Here is a 17474-nt window from a genome sequence, read left to right on the forward strand (position 1 = left end):
CTAAGCAGAACACTTCCTCCTCTTCTGTGAAAAAAAAAAAAAAAAAAAGTGCAAAAATTCTTTCATCAGGCTATTTGCAAGTCCCCTGCTCCTCCGTGTCAGCTGCCCTTGGCTGCAAGATAACCATAAAACATTTACTGCAAAGCCATGAAGAATCCATATGTCCATTTGATGTGTCAGGCCACCAAGAAGCCAGAGCTTGTGGGGTAGCATAAGGATATCTGAAGGTGACACATGCTGTCAGTTGATGAACAGAGATGCAGAAGGGGTTTCTGGCAGCCTCTATCTTGGCCTTGACAACTTGTGATGGTGACCAGGTGGGGTGTGTTATCTTAATAGTCTGGAGCTCTTGTGAATTATTTGCTGATAGATGTAAACAGCTGTTATTCTTGGTAATGGAAAGCAATTAGAAACATCTGTACTCTTGGCTATGAGTAATGCCTCCTATCCTCACTGCTCCCAAGTGCCAATTGGAAATAACTACATCATCGGGATGGTGTTGGCAATTCTACACTGCATTATGGGCTGATGATTAGTACTGAGCTGTGAAGAACAAGAGGTGAAGTGCGGGAGAAAGAGCTTTTACCTGGGATTTACAAAGCAAGAGAGGAAACTTATTGCTTGATCTGTGTAATAGAAGGTAAGCGCCACAACTTTGGAAAAAGTATATTTGCATCAATCTCAGAACTATATCAATATAAACAGTCCCAGTTCCTGAAGGAAACAATGTTGATTTGTTCATGTGGTAAGTTTAACATAGTGAGGAAATATGGGGGACAGGTTTGCATCCCAGCTCTGCTACCTATGTAACTTTGGGCAAGTTACTTAACTTCTCTTACCCTCAGTTTTCTCATCTGTAAAATGGGTACAATACCTACTGTATAGCATGGTTGTGAGAATCAAATGAATTAGTGCTTAGAACAGTGCACAGAAAATAATAAGTACCCATCCATCTTAGCTCTGAATGTTATTGGACATCTACTATGTGTTTGGCACTACTCAGCTCTGGATATAGCCTTGAGCAACACATTTGAGATGATTGTTCTCTTAGTGGTCACAGCTTTATGTAATATTAATGAAAGTATTTAATCTGCAGCCCAGTACATAGAAGAAACTTAACATAGTTTATTTCCCTTTTATTTCCCTTTCTAGGAAAAAGCTATATGTTAATTTCCTAAGGACTGAAAACTAGGACCTATGATGAATACTTGGTACTACTGCAGGGCCTAATTGTTGATGGTTTGAAAGAAATAGAATCTGTAAGTAGCTACCTTCAGGGTAGATAATAGTTACTTTGAAGAATTTTGTTGCTAGATTTAAGTGCTGCTAAGTCACTTTAGTCGTGTCCGACTCTGTGTGACCCCATAGATGGCAGCCCACTAGGCTCCCCCGTCCCTGGGATTCTCCAGGCAAGAACACCGGAGTGGGTTGCCATTTCCTTCTCCAATGCAGGAAAGTGAAAAGTGAAAAGTGAAAGTGAAAGTGAAGTCGTGTCTGACTCTTAGCGACCCCATGGACTGCAGCCTACCAGGCTCCTCCGCCCATGGGATTTTCCAGGCAAGAGTACTAGAGTGGGGTGCCATTGCCTTCTGCATGCTAGATTTAAGTAATTATATTCTAATACTCATCCTCTGCTGCCCTTTTCTTCCTTTGCCTTCAATCTTTCCCAACATCAGCATCTTTTCCAATGAGGTGGTTAGATAGCATCACTGACTCAATGGACACGAATTTGAGCAAACTCCGGGAGACAGTGAAGGACAGGGGAGCCTGGTGTGCTGTAGTCCATGAGGTCACAAAGTGCTGGACATGACCTAGCAACTGAACAACAGCAGCATTCTAATATTCCCTCCTCACGGAGATTTCTGTAGGTTTCTTCTGTCCAGTGCTCATTGTTGTATAGTACACACACATTGTCAAGTCGATATATAGTCTCATCTGTATCCCTCATCATTTGGAAAAGATAGAGATCAAGTTCTGTCCCTGCATACAATTGTCACAGTGTATAGTTTCCTGATGGAGATGTCTGAGGAAGATAAATGTTTGTCGTGGGGAGAGAAGATGAAGAGTTTGAATGAATTCTATCATAAGAAAGGGAAACAATATTCTTCTACAAGTTGAGTATCATTTTAGGAATGATAGTCTACCAGACAGAGACTTTGTCTTAGTAAGATAATACTTAACTCCTTCATTTAATTAAAATATAATCAGCTTCTCTTTTGTCATGTATACCATAAAATGAATAAGATATAGACTTTGCAAAGTTACATTGATGTTTATACGTTTTACTGATTTAGAATTTGTATTTGATGTTTGCATAAAGATAGCAGATTCTCCTGAAATCTAAGTGTGCAATCACAATCTCAAATTGCGAAAATATACTAAGATTCTAGTTTACTGTGGACAAGGATTATAAAATTGAGATGTTTGAAAACTAATGGAAAGGAGAAGTGAAAGGATTTAAGTAAAAGTGAGGAGATCCTCAAAGCTAGGTGATTTAGGACTTAAAAGGGTATGCTGTAGTAATATGTTATATTTACAGTAAGTCTGGCATTCTGTTTGATACTAGCAAATGCTTGTTAATTTAATTATGTTTAAGAACCTTCCAGCATAGGGAGAGGAGACCTTAAACCAATGCTTAATCACCTTGACAATACATTAGATAGGTTTAAAAAGGACTAGAATATTTTATTACTTTTTTTGTCTTTTGCTAAAATCCCTTCAATGTCTTACTCAATTGTTTGTAGGAAGGGAAGGCATTGATTTTTCTATTCCCATTTATCAGCTATAGAAACTAAGAGTTAGGGCATCTAATCCATTTTATAATAATTAATTAAAACGTTGACTTCCAATTTTCTTGCTTCTGCTGGAAAATCTTGCTCCTTCGATTTTGTTCTTGCTTGTAAGGAGAATATATTTAAAGTGAAAAAGTTGACTAAAAAGACAGTAAGAGTCAATGGAGGCTGGTAAGTTCTCAAAAACATAGCCACAACCATCATGAAGAAAGAGACAGGCATATGACACCGTGAGAACAGCTAAGAGTGAACTCTTGTCTCGCCAGATATCCTGGACTGATTTATCTGCAAGCTTTTCTGAGAGAAATTTGGCTGGCAGAAGCTTCCCTTTCTTTTGTTTCCATTTTTTGGATACCCCATGGCTATCTCCCCTACCAGCTTCAACCTGAACCCTTTCCAGTTAACCAGTTCTAGGGATTTTTCTTTGACGTCTCCCAGTCCACTGCCTTATTTTGTCCCTTATTGTCTCCCACTTGGACTCTTGCAATAACACTCCAACTGAAATCCCTATTCCTATTCTTGTACTCTTTAAATTCGTCTTCTACTCAGCTGCCAGGGATCTAGCCAATGGACATCTGACCACACTGTATTATCTCTTAAACACACCCTATTCATGCCCAGTGCCAAAAGAACAAGGTTCAAATTTCCTAACGTACAAGGCCCTGAATGACCCCATTTCTATCTCTTCACTCATCTCTCAAAAACTGCTTATAATCACCCTGTGTGTATGTCTTTGTTCATACCATTCTCTTTGATGATAATATCCTGTTCATATTTCTTTGCCTGAAAAACTCCTAGATAATCCTATGGGATGTGTGTCCAGTTATTTCTGCTAGGAAGACTTCTGGACCTCTCAGGGCATGACAGTGGTGTTTTCCCTGTGTTTTTTGGTCTTATCATTACTATTTATATCTCATTGTTTTTAATGTATCTGCTTGAGATCTAGACTGTCAGATACTTGAAAGCTGAAAATTGAATCCTCTTGATATTTATATCCTTAGTATTCCCTGATAGAGAAGGCAATGGCACCCCACTCCAGCACTCTTGCCTGGAAAATCCCATGGATGGAAGAGCCTGGTGGGCTGCAGTCCATGGGGTCGCTAAGAGTCAGACACGACTGAGCAACTTCCCTTTCACTTTTCACTTTCATGCATTGGAGAAGGAAATGGCAACCCACTCCAGTGTTCTTGCCTGGAGAATCCCAGGGACGGGGGAGCCTGGTGGGCTGCCTTCTATGGGGTCACACGGAGCTGGACACGACTGAAGCAACTTACCAGCAGCAGTAGGAGTATTCCCTGATAGCTCAGTTGGTAAAGAATCTGCCTGCAATGCAGGAGACCCCAATTTGATCCCTGAGTTGGGAAGATCCTCTGGGGAAGGGATAGGCTACCCACTCCAGTATTCTTGGGCTTCACTTGTGGCTCTACTGGTAAAGAATCCACTTGCAATGCAGGAGACCTGGGTTTGATACCTGGGTTGGGAAGATCCCTTGGAGAAGGGAAAGGCTACCGACTCCAGAATTCTGGCCTGGAGAATTCTATGGACTGTATAGTCCATGGGGTTGCAAAGAGTAGGACATGATTGAGCAACTTTCACTTTTTTCACATCCTTTATAGTATTGAGAGGTTCTCAATAAATATTTGAAATACTAGTGATGATGATTACAATAGTAATGCATATTATTTCTGTACTATGTGCTAGGCACTGAGCCAAGTGCTTTGCATAAATTTTCTTATTTAATCCTCCCAACAGATCTAGGAGATACTAGAGAGTACTACCATTACTCTCATGTGACGATTGAGAAATTGAGGCTTAGAGTATATGAATAACTGGCGTTGGGTCATATAGTGAGTGAGTGGTGGAACCAGAGTTATAAACGCACGTGTAACTGGCTCTCTTCAATGTTTGTCTGAATTGAACTGAATTTTGCCTAAATCCTGGGTTGTTGATTTTCTCCTGCAATTTTCTTGCTGTGTAACCTGGAAAGTGAAGTGAAGTTGCTCAGTCGTGTCCGACTCTTCATGACCCCATGGACTGTAGCCTATCAGGCTCCTCCATCCATGGGATTTTCCAGGCAAGAGTGCCAGAGTGGATTGCCATTGCCTTCTCCAGGGGATCTTTCCGACCCAGGAATCGAACCCAGGTCTCCCTCATTATAGGCAGACGCTTTACCATCTGAGCCACCAGGGAAGCCCTGGAAAGTATGACTCCTTCATTTCCCCATCTAGAAAGGAGAACAATAATGTCATCTTTGTTTACTCAGAACAGTTGCTACTGGAGACTTCCCTGGTGGTCTAGTGGTTGACTTTGCCTTCCAGTGCAGGAGGTGTGGGTTCGATCCCTGATTGGGGAGCTATAATCCCACATGCCTCATGACCAAAAAACCAGAACAGAAGTAACAGAAGCAATATTGTAACAAATTCAATAGACTTTAAAAATGGTCCACATTAAAAAAAAAAAATCTTAAAAAAAAATGCTATTGATTATGTCAGTTAGCTCAATATCCCTTATCCTTGTCCATGATGAACAAGACCAGAGGCCCTAAAAACTGCACCCTGCCTCTTGGTTCCAAGATCTCACATAACCACTCCTGGCCTCACCTCTTCGTTGTCTTCTCCATATGGGCTTGATGCTGTAGACCATCCTTGTAGTTGCTGAGTCTACTGAACTTTAGGATGTTCTTTTGAATTTCTCATCCATTCACTCTTTCAACAAATATGTGTTGAGCACCTGCCTTGTACCAGATGCTGTTATAGAGACTTGAGCTACACATCAGGGAACAAGCTATAAAAACCTCTGATCTTGAGGAGTGTATGTTCTATTTGGAGCAACAGACAATTAAGTACAAACATAACAACTAAGTTAATTACATAGTAGATTAGAAGATGACACTGTCGCTGTCTCAACTCCAGGCCATCACTTTGCAATGATGACCAGTCTTGGCTCTGAGAACCCAGTGCTGGCCAGAGCTTCTGAGCCTCTCTGTGTGCCTAAGAGAGTATCTTGGATAAATTACATGATCTAATGAGTTAATGAATGTCAAAATGTGTGGTAAATCTGTTTTATATCTGCTTATCTCAGAACCACATTACTTTCCAGGGTGTTAGCCAGCAAGGTCTTAGAAGAGATAACCCAGGACTTCTCAGGTAACAGGAAATACTCCTGACCTTCCTGCCTAAACCAAGTCTCAGGTGCTGTCAGGTGGGAGATAAGGGTTTGGTGGAAGAGGAGAAAAGACATAAAAGATATGTTCCTTTAGATACCTCTCAGACAGCCAGTACCAGTGAATATGCATAGACCTTTTTCAACTTGGGATACACTGAAAAGTTCTCAAGGTTCAATATAGGCTACAGCTGAGTCATTTTCTTGGTGATTTAGGCCATTTACATAAAAGTACACAGATTGCAATGCAAGAAGACAAGGGTAAGTCAGGTACAAATAACCTCTGTAGAAGTTCCTAGAAAGAAGTAAGGATAGAAATCTAGGGCAACTTGAAAAGGCTCCAGGAAGACAGTAAGGCTTGAACTGTACCTAAAAAGAGGTTAGTTCTTAGCAAATGAAATAAAGGTCAAGGAAACAAAGATAGGAGGAAAGAATGGGCAACTAAGGTAAGGGTGAATGAATCCTGGATTGAGGCTGAATTTATTTTTGAGTTCCAATAGTGAGAATTATATGAGATTTGGGATTCAAAACTCTTCAATTTATAAAGAATTATACAAATATAGGCTATTATGTTTAGACTGGATAGCAATAGCTTTTGCTTTCCCAGCATACCTTTTTCTCTTCTATCAGTTCAGTTGCTCAGTCATGTCTGACTCTTTGCAACCCCATGGACCACAGCACACCAGGCCTCCCTGTCCATTACCAACTCCCAAGTTTACTCAACCTCATCTCCATTGAGTCGGTGATGCCATCCAACCATCTCATCCCCTGTTGTCCCCTTCTCCTCCTGCCTTCAATCTTTCCCAGCATCAGGGACTTTTCAAATAAGCCAGCTCTTTGCATCAGGTGGCCAAAGTATTGGAGTTTGAGCTTCAACATCAGTCCTTCCAATGAACACCCAGGACTGATCTCCTTTAGGATGGACTGGTTGGATCTCCTTGCAGTCCAAGGGACCCTCAAGAGTCTTCTCCAACACCACAGTTCAAAAGCATCAATTCTTCGGCGCTCAGCTTTCTTCACAGTCCAACTCTCACATCCATACATGACCACAGGAAAAACCATAGCCTTGACTAGATGGACCTTTGTTGGCAAAGTAATGTCTCTGCTTTTGAATATGCTATCTAGGTTGGTCATAACTTTCCTTCCAAGGAGTAAGCATCTTTTAATTTCATGGCTGCAATCACCATCTGCAGTGATTTTGGAGCCCAAAAAAATAAAGTCAGGTACTGTTTCCACTGTTTCCCCATCTATTTGCCATGAAGTGATGGGACCGGATGCCTTGATCTTAGTTTTCTGAATGTTGAGCTTTAAGCCAACTTTTCCCTCTCTTTTACTTTCATCAAGAGGTGCTTTAGTTCTTCTTCACTTTCTTCCATAAGAGTGGTGTCATCTGAATATCTGAGGTTATTGATATTTCTCCCAGCAATCTTGATTCCAGCTTGTGCTTCTTCCAGCCCAGCATTTCTCATGATGTACTCTGCATATAAGCTAAATAAGCAGGGTGACAATATACAGCCTTGGTGTACTTCTTTTCCTATTTGGAACCAGTCTGTTGTTCCATGTCCAGTTCTAACTGTTGCTTCCTGACCTGCATATAGGTTTCTCAAGAGGCAGGTCAGGTGGTCTGGTATTCCCATTTCTTTCAGAATTTTCCACAGTTTGTTGTGATCCACACAGTCAAAGGCTTTGGCATAGTCAATAAAGCAAAATATATATATATATATTTTTCTGGAACTCTCTTGCTTTTTTGATGATCCAGCAGATGTTGGCAATTTGATTTCTGTTCCTCTGCCTTTTCTAAAACAAGCTTGAACATCTGGAAGTTCACGGTTCACGTATTGCTAAAGCCTGGCTTGGAGAATTTTGAGAATTACTTTACTAGCATGTGAGATGAGTGCAATTGTGCAGTAGTTTGAGCATTCTGTGGCATTGCCTTTCTTTGGGATTGGAATGAAAACTGACCTTTTCCAGTCCTGTGGCCACTGCTGAGTTTTCCAAATTTGCTGGGATTTTCTCTTCTAAGAATACCCCAAATACGTTTTAGGAGTTGTTTTTCCTTCTCTGAATACCAGCTTCTCCTATCTAAGGAAGGGGTGGGCATGCATGCCAGGCTAGTTTCATGATTCATTGTTTCCCTGGGATTTGACTCTTGAAAAGAAGAGTGACTCAGGATGAAAAGTTGTGGATGTTGACTCTTCCTGGTATTAGGACCCTGAGGATACTATCTTTTAGTTCCTATGACTTGGGACCTGCTACTGCTAAGTCACTTCAGTCGTGTCCGACTCTGTGTGACCCCATAGATGGCAGCCCACCAGGCTCCCCCGTCCCTGGGATTCTCCAGGCAAGAACACTGGAGTGGGTTGCCATTTCCTTGTCCAATGCATGAAAGTGAAAAGTGAAAGTGAAGTCGCTCAGTCATGTCGGACCCTCAGCGATTGCAGCCTACCAGGCTCCTCCATCCATGGGATTTTCCAGGGAGGAGTACTGGAGTGGGGTGCCATTGCCTTCTCCGGAATTGGGACCTACCTTGGCTCTTATTCTGAGTCCGGTGTTTTGTTTCAATTGTTTTTTCTTTCCAGCTTTTCCTTGCATTCTGTAAGGTGCTCCATTTCCTTTCAATAAGATTATTTGTTTCTATCAAGTTTTGCAGGCTCAGGGTTTCTAGCAACTGAAGAACACTGATATAGTGGCTTTAGGAAAGTGAAGAATTTGAAGGTATAGGTGGTATCTTTCATTTTTGTGTGTGTCCAGCGATAATTCTGGCTCCAATAACATTTACTGACAACATTAGCAAATTTTAGCTGAAATAAAATGTGTGTGTAGTCTGACCTGCATGGGAGTGTTCATACAATAGAATGAAGGAAAGTGACATAAAGAAAACCCTCTGGACCACATTGAGAAAGGCCTTGAAGGACAAACCACATTCTTAATTATTCAAGAAGCTTTGAAATATTTTTAAAACTTCTTTTTCTTTTAAAAACTTTTATTTTATATTGTAATATAGTTGATTAACAATGTTGTGTTTCCGTCGTACAGCAAAGTGATTCAGTTATACATATCCATGTGTCTATTCTTTTTCAAATTCCTTTCCCATTTAGATTGTTAAGGAATACTGAGCAGAGTTCCCTGTGCTATACAGTAGGTCCTTATTGATAATCTAGTTTAAATATAGCAGTATGTACATATCAATCCCCAAATCTCTAACTCTCCCTTTCTCTAACCATTTCACCTGGTAACCGTAAGTTCATCCTCTAAGTCTATAAGTCTCTTTCTGTTCTGTAAATAAGGTCATTTGGATCATTTTTTTGGATTCCATATATGAGTGAGAGGTATTTGTTTTTCTCTGTCTAACTTGCCCCACTTAGTATGGTAATCTCCAGGTCCATCCCTGTTGCTGTAAGTGGCATTATTCCGTTCTCTTTAATGGCTGGCTAATATTCATATATATACACACACACACCACATTTTCTTTATTCATTCCTCTGTTGATGGACATTTTTGTTGCTTTGATGTCTTGGCTATCGTAAAGAGTGTTGCAATGAGCATTGGGGTGCATGTATCTTTTTGAATTATTGTCCTCTCCAGAAATATGCCCAGGAGTGGGATTGCTGGATCATATGGCATAGCTCATTTTTAGTTTTTTAAGAAATCTCCATACGGATCTCCATAGTATGCCAATTTACTCTCCCACCAACAGGGTAAGTAGGAGAGTTCCTTTTTCTTCACACCCTCTCCAGAATTTACTGTTTGTAGATTTTTTTTTGGTGATGGCCATTTTCACCGGTGTGAGGTGATATCTCATTGTAGTTTAAATTTGCATTTCTCTAATAATAAGTGATATTGAACATCCTTTCAAGTGAAGAGGCCTTGAAATCTTTTAATCGAGTTTTAGCATGTGATGGGTAAGGAAGTGATATAAGAAGAATGATATTTTAGAAATATTAATTGGACAGAGAAGAAAGTAACACTTATCAATGCTTTCCCAGCTCCAGTGCTTCCCATGGATTACCATGGGAAATTCACTGATACCTCACAATGGTCTATGAGATGGTCATCATCATTGTCACTATTTTACAGATGAGGAAACAGACACAGATTGGCCAAATAACGTATCCAATATCAAACAACTAGTGAGTGGTAGTGTTGCAGTTGAAACCTAGGCAGTCCGACTGAAGAACTTGTGTAGCCATTACACTATTTGACCTCCAAAGTACAGCTGTACTGATGGGAAGGGGGAATAAAGATTCTAAGTCATAAGGATCTGGGCTAGAGTGGTAGGAATGAGGAGGAATAGGTAAATAAAGAGATAGCATAAAGTAAGAGTTGTCAGGCTTTGGCCTAACTAAATGTGAGCTGATACACAGAAAAAATCAAGGCTTGTTAATTAAACAATTAGTACTTTATTCATTAATTCCATGAACTTTACTGAACCTCTGAAAGTGAAAGAAAGTGAAAGTGTTAGTTGCTCGGTCGTGTCCAACTCTTTGCGACCCTATGGATTCTAGTCTGCCAGACTCTTCTGTTCATGGGATTCTCCAGGCAAGAATACCCAGGGATGGAACCTGGGTCTCCTGCATTGTAGGCAGATTCTTTACTGCCTGAGCCACTAGAATGACTATTTATTGAGCATCTACCTTGTGTTCTATCTCCCAGGAATGCCATGGTGAACAAGGCAGACAAGTTCTTTGTTCTCATGGAGTACACATTCTGCTGAGAGGGACTGACCATAATCAAAAAAAAAAAAAAAAAAAAAGACAATGTCAGGTAGCAATAAATGCTATGGTGAAAATAAAAGAGTCAAGTGATATAGAAGGATTAAGGTCTATTTATGTAGATGGAATATTCCAGAAAGATTTTGCGGCTAAAATCTTTATTTTGTCTGCCCACAGAAACCAAATAAAAAATACAGGGACAGAGTTTGAAGGAAAAACAAAGATGGCTTTCATCCTCAGCTGGCAGGGGGGGAACACAGCAGGCTCCTCAAGAACAGTGCCTCCCCTTCCATGAGAAATCTGGAGGATTATATAGATGAGGGCTTGCAGTCAGGGGTCGGTGAGAAGGAACCAAAGTGTAAGGATCTTATATTTTTCTTCCTCATGCATTCTTTAAAAAACAGTCATAAGCTGGTGTCAGGTAGCCCTGTAATTTGTTTCTTGCAGTCAAGGAGCCCAGTAGTTGGGTCCATTGTCTTTTGTGTATTGTGCTGTGACCTTCTTTCTGTAATGCAAAAAGAGAAAAACTACAAGGGGTAGTAGGCAGAGAGAGTGCTGTAAAGGTAAACACCAGGTACAGGATGTAATCAGTATAGAGTCATCAGATAATAGGTGTAAAATGTTGCTCAAGCAGAGTTAGGGGGCAGAAAAGCAAATTTAGTTACAGATTACAGATTAGAAACAAAGTAAAAACTAGGAGTGATCAGACCTGCTTCCTGTTATCTTCTTTGTTCTCAGGAAAGAAAAGAAAAACTCATTCCTCTTTTTTCCTTTTCACTGCAACAAGACCTCTCTGAGGAATTGACACATATACAAAGATCTGAATGATAAGAAGGAACAAACCATCTAAAGATCTGGGAGGCAAGTGTCCCAGCAAAGGGACCAGCAAATATAAAAACTTCAAGAAAAGAAGGAGCTGGGCATGCTTAAAGAACCTAAGAAGGCAAGGAGTGGGCAAAGGGATGAGGACAGAGCTGTACACTGAGCCAGGGATGTTGTTCAATTGCTCAGTTGTGTCTGACTCTCTGCAGTCCCATAGATTGCAGCACGCCAGGCCTCCCCGTCCTTCACCATCTCCCAGTTAGGGGGGGTTAATCTGGAAGGTTTAAATAGAGTAGTCGCATGATATCAATTCTGTTTTAAAGGAATTGTTGTATGTCAGGAATAGAAGCCAAACAATATGTTAAAGAGAGAACAGTAGCTATAGAGATGGGGTTCATGGATTCAGGGGATATTTTAGAAGTAGAAAGACAAAACTTGCTGATTAATTAGATGTAGGAAATAGAGAAAAGGAACAGTGAAGTTGCTCAATCATGTCCGACTCTTTGCGACCCCATGGACTGTAGCCTACTAGGCTCCTCTGTCCGTGGGATTTTCCAGGCAAGAGTACTGGAGTGGGTTACCATTTCCTTCTCCAGGAGATCTTCCTGACCCAGGGATTGAACCTGGGTCTCCTGAATTGTAGACAGATGCTTTACCATCTGAGCCACCAGGGAAGTCAAAGGATTTCTAAATATTTGCTTGAGTAACTAGGTAGATTATGGTTCTAGGTATTGATGTGTCTAAAAAACACGAGCGATATAGAAGCTCTTGGAAGTTTTGTTTTGGGTATTGTCTACTAAAAAATATCATCACAACCTGAAAGTAAATATTTTATTTGCTTGGAATGTTTAGGACTCTGAACCAGGGAGACAGCATCTCAGTAGCTCAGAGAAAACTGCTCCAAAGAGGCAGGAGGGAGTGTCAGGCTATATACAAGTTTGCAACAAGGAAGCAGATAGTCTGAACATCAAAGTTCAGGTATCAAGTTAGGGTATTTAGCATTCTGTGTACGGGAAGGTGCAAGTCCTGGCCTCACTGAATTTATTCTTTTCACCTCAGCTATCTGGGCCAATCCTGTTTGCCTGTTCACCCTGCTTCTTGCATTCCCCCAGCTCCTCAGCAGTTACCATGGGCTGACAGCATCCATTAGATCACAGTTTTGGGAGGCCAGAAATCACTGATGGCTGTGACATTTCCTGCTTATTGACATGGCAGGAGATATTTTCATTTCACAGTATGTTAATGACAAGCATATTAGAAATACAAATGGAACGATCAAGAGGTCAAGTAGATCTAAAAGTCAATTATAGGTAAAGTTCAAGGCCAGAGATATAAACCTCAGAATCACTAGAAATATAGTGAAATCACCCAGTGAGAGGGTGTAGATAAAGAAGAGAAGGGGCCCCAGATTCAAATTCTGAGGTTTTCCAATATATAGTTCTATCTGAGAACAAGGGGACAGCAAAGGAGTGGCCAGGAAGGACAGGGGGAAAATTGAGCAGAGTGAAGTATCTTAGATTCAAAAACAGAGAGAGTTTGCAGGACAGAATGGTCTGATGCTCCTGAGTGGGATATAAAGATGAGAACAGAAATGTTACTGCTGGATGAGAAAGCATGTGAATGACTGTTGATCTCAATGTGCAAGCTCAGTGGATGATGGGAGAAAGCCTGCTGGAACAGGATGAAGAAGCAAATGGGAGGTGAGGAAAGAGAGGCAGAGAATATAGACAAATTTTTAAAGAAATTTTGCTGTGAAGGGGGTAGAATACTGGGGTAGCAGAGAGCAGAGTGTTAAGATTTTTATAATACACAAGACTAATGGTTCTTTGTATGCTAATGAGAATGATCCCAGGGAGATGGGATAACTGATAATGCAATCTAAAGAGAGTTCTAATTGCAGGAGGAAATTTTTTGAGAATCCTAGGGCTGAGATGTGAAGGGTTCAGTAGAGACCTGGCTTTTGATCAGAGGGACCAGAGGTTCTGGTGAACTGGCATTACTGACTCAATGGACACTGAGTAAACTCCAGGAGACAGCGAAGGACAGGAAGCCTGGTGTGCTGTGGTCCATGGGATCACAAAGGGTCAGACACAACTGACTGAGCGACTGAAGAACAACTGGTAAACTGGTAGATTTAGTATTGGAAAGATGGAATTTGTCTCACTGCTTCTATTTTAATCAAAAAAGCTGAGGCATGATTTCAAATCTGGATACTAGGAACACTCAAGAAAGTAGAAAATCGCCATGGGTATATGCAAATTTCCAGGATCTATGGAGAGAAACAGGCCTCAGAATAGACTTATGGTCATTTAATCTGTCTGTGATCAAAAATGACCTCACTAGCTATGCATATCTTCCAAATGGTGGGACTTGGGGGTGAGGACACATAATTTTGTAAAATTTAAAAAGATTGTTTTTAACCAGTACTAGATAACTGGTTACAGTGGCATATTTGTATTTTTTGTAGAACCAGGGAACATATAAATAAATATATACTTAATCCTCAATTACGTTCATTGGAATCATGTTTTTTACTTACCAGTGCAGGCCCATTAACTGCCATAAAGCCTAGGGGCCTTTCACCAATATTTGTTGAATGAATGAGTGATATGATTTGAAGGACTTGGAAAGCAACGAATAACCTTTTCTCAGGATAGGTGGGATAGTACTTGAAAAACAAAGCTTTCACAAATGTAATCTCTTGTTCCTAAACTTAAAATCAGAAAAGCTCAATTGAGAAGGAACAGAGCTAAAAGAGAAGCTCTTAGGATATTTAACTCGGCTTTTATATCACTCTGGAAATCACCAGAGTAAGTTAAAAGGTTTCAGGAAAGGTTGTAACCCTAGGTTCCAGTTTCATATCCTTTTCCTGGCAGTAGTATCCTCCAAAGTAATGAAAGGCAATATGAATTAGTATAAAGGGGCCTCGTTCAAGAAGTATCTTTCTAGTTAGTTCTAAATAGAATCCTGACTGACATCAAGTATCTTTGTCTATGGTAGGGCATACATCAAGTCTGAATCTGCGGTACCAGGTTCATTATGTGAAAAAAAAAAAAATCTGTACTTAATCACTATAGATAATAACATATAACAACAGATTCTAGTTTTTATCTGGAGGAATGGTGAATGCCTTTAGGAATGTGGAAATTAAATAACAAATTATTGATTAGAAAGTAAGAGACCAGTTTAGTAAATTCTTTGCAAGAGTGTAGATTTTTCAGTGGGGCACGTTTAGAATCAGTTGCTTATGACACTGAGAGCTTTTGCAGCATTGGGCAGAGCCAGTAGATGGTGGTCTTAAGTTGCAAGTTGCTTTCACAGCAACACCTGTCAACATGGGAAAGAACAACCGCTCTCCACTAAATGCCAAAATTCACTTTCCACTCATCAGATACTGTAAATTGGAAGATGGCACAAGAGAGCTTTTTGAGGTAATGTGTTAACTGTTGTTTATTTTTCAAAAAGCATGCTTTTCTTTAAAAAGAAAAGTCATGACAGTACTTTAAAATTATGAAATGTTTTTGCCAGAATATAATATAAAGAACTTTATCCATTGTTTACTTCTTCTCAAGAATGAAAGAGATTTTTAATTTCTTAATTAGAACACTGTCTGTCGGGGTGCTGAAGAAGCAAGACCAACTCTAAGCTGCAGTATCTAAATAAGATATCCACTTAACATTCTCTATTGTTCAATGCACTTTAGAGATTCAATTGCAAGTGTATTATAATACCTTGTAATTATGCAGACTGACTAGAATTAAAGACTTTGGAAATTAATTTTGAGTTGAAATATTAAATTAAGTAGAATGTTTTATCATTATGGCATAATTTAAAACTAACTAAAAATAGCATTAATAATAATCATGATCACCCTCCTTTCATTAAAAGAAGAGATTTAGCACTAAATTATTAAATGATCAAATTTATGGTGCCCAAGTTAGTAAAGATTTTGTAGTAGTGTAAATCATGCTACATGATTTCTGTCCAGTGACTATGGCAAATTAGTCACTATAGTAAATTTCAGAGGGTATTAATAATACAAACACTTCAGTGTTGAAAGCTTTGGTTGAATGATACTGCCTGCATCTTTGGGCATTCAAATCCAAACTCCATTTTTTTTCCTTGCCGTAGTGTATTATATAACTGCCATGGGTAGTAGCAGGGATGGACAATTATACCTTGAACAAAAGAAAAGGGTTAGCCTTTTATTTTTATAAGGCAACAATTTATGAGAAGTGATTTCTGCTTCCCAGCGTTAACCTTTGGCCTCTTTCTATTCATTAGTCTTCTGATTTTACTCTGAAATTACACTGTCTGTGTTCTAAGCAGAACATACGTTGCTCATTTTCTTTAATAATTCTTGGATCAACTCAATTTAACTCTACAAACTAAAAAATGATTTGCTTTTAAACTTACTTAAAATCATATTTATATATGTGTGTGTATACATATATATATTCATGCAGATTTTTTCATAATTAAATTAGCTGTACCAACATACCAGTTGCAAAATGAGTTCAGTTCAGTTCAGTTCAGTCACTCAGTTGTGTCCGACTCTCTGTGACCCCATGAATCGCAGCACAACAGGCCTCCCTGTCCATCACCAACTCCTGGAGTTCACCCAAACTCATGTGTATCAAGTCGGTGATACCATCCAGCCATTTCATCCTCTGTCGTCCCCTTCTCCTCCTGCCCCCAATCCCTCCCAGCATCAGGGTCTTTTCCAGTGAGTCAACTCTTCGCATAAGGTGGCCAAAGTATCAGAGTTTCTGCCTCAGCATCAGTCCTTCCAATGAACACCCAGGACTGGTCTCCTTTAGGATGTACTGGTTGGATCTCCTTGCAGTCCAAGGGACTCTCAAGAGTCTTCTCCAACACCACAGTTCAAAAGCATCAATTCTTTGGTGCTCAGCTTTCTTCACAGTCCAACTCACACATCCATACATGACTACTGGAAAAACCCTAGCCTTGACTAGACAGACCTTTGTTGGAAAAGTAATATCTCTGCTTTTTAATATGCTGTCTAGGTTGGTCATAACTTTCCTTCCAAGAGCCAGACATCCTGAAATGTGAAGTCAAGTGTGTCTCATCACTACAAACAAAGCTAGTGGAGGTGATGGAATTCCAGTTGAGCTCTTTCAAATCCTGAAAGATGATGCTGTGAAAGTGCTGCACTCAATATGCCAGCAAATTTGGAAAACTCAGCAGTGGCCACAAGACTGGAAAAGGTCAGTTTTCATTCCAATCCCAAAGAAAGGCAATGCCAAAGAATGCTCAAACTACCGCACAATTGCACTCATCTCACACGCTAGTAAAGTAATGCTCAAAATTCTCCAAGCCAGGCTTCAGCAATATGTGAATCGTGAACTTCCAGATGTTCAAGCTTGTTTTAGAAAAGGCAGAGGAACCAGAGATAAAATTGCCAACATCTGCTGGATCATCAAAAAAGCAAGAGAGTTCCAGAAAAACATCTATTTCTGCTTTATTGACTATGCCAAAGCAAAATGAGTAAGCAACCTAAAATAGAAAGCAAATACATACTAACCTCTTGAGTGATGAGGGTGGAGTTAGTGATAAGGTAAAGAGGGGTTGGCTTTGTTTATTTTATCTGTTTCTTAAGGAAAATTTTTGTAGATTTTCCAAAGTATTTGCTAGATTTGTCTGTATTTAATATCTTTGAATGTTTCTTTCCTCTTTAGCCACAGATATGATTTTTAGTGGGCTTTCCAGGTAGCGCTAGTGGTAAAGAACCCTCTTGCTAATGCAAGAGACGTAAGAGACACAGGTTTGATCCCTGGATTAGGAAGATTCTGTGGAAGAGGGCATGGTAACCCACTGTAGTATTCTTGCCTGGAGAATCCCCAAGGACAGAGGAGCCTGGCGTGCTATGGTCCAAAGGGTTGCAAAGAGTTGGACATGACTAAAGCGACTTAGCATACACACATGCATGGTTTTTAGTATCTGACCCATATTCTAGAAAGTTATC

At 40.0% G+C, this 17474-nt stretch overlaps 1 long non-coding RNA gene across 6 annotated transcripts in view; it reads left to right on the top strand.

Annotated features, from left to right (window-relative positions):
* The first annotated feature begins 467 nt into the window (after positions 1-467).
* LOC129658025 (uncharacterized) overlaps positions 468-17474 on the top strand; it is a 72130-nt gene continuing 55123 nt past the window's right edge. For 5 of the 6 annotated variants that reach the window (XR_008717226.1, XR_008717227.1, XR_008717231.1 and 2 more), the window contains exons 1-3: positions 468-640; positions 1153-1259; positions 16516-16716. This is a non-coding gene — a long non-coding RNA (uncharacterized LOC129658025). Of the gene's footprint in view, positions 641-1152; positions 1260-16515; positions 16997-17474 lie in introns of all 6 variants that reach the window. The other variant, XR_008717229.1, reaches the window with a different exon arrangement.

This window comes from Bubalus kerabau, chromosome 7, assembly GCF_029407905.1.
Source record: "Bubalus kerabau isolate K-KA32 ecotype Philippines breed swamp buffalo chromosome 7, PCC_UOA_SB_1v2, whole genome shotgun sequence".
Classification (NCBI taxonomy): domain Eukaryota; kingdom Metazoa; phylum Chordata; class Mammalia; order Artiodactyla; family Bovidae; genus Bubalus; species Bubalus kerabau.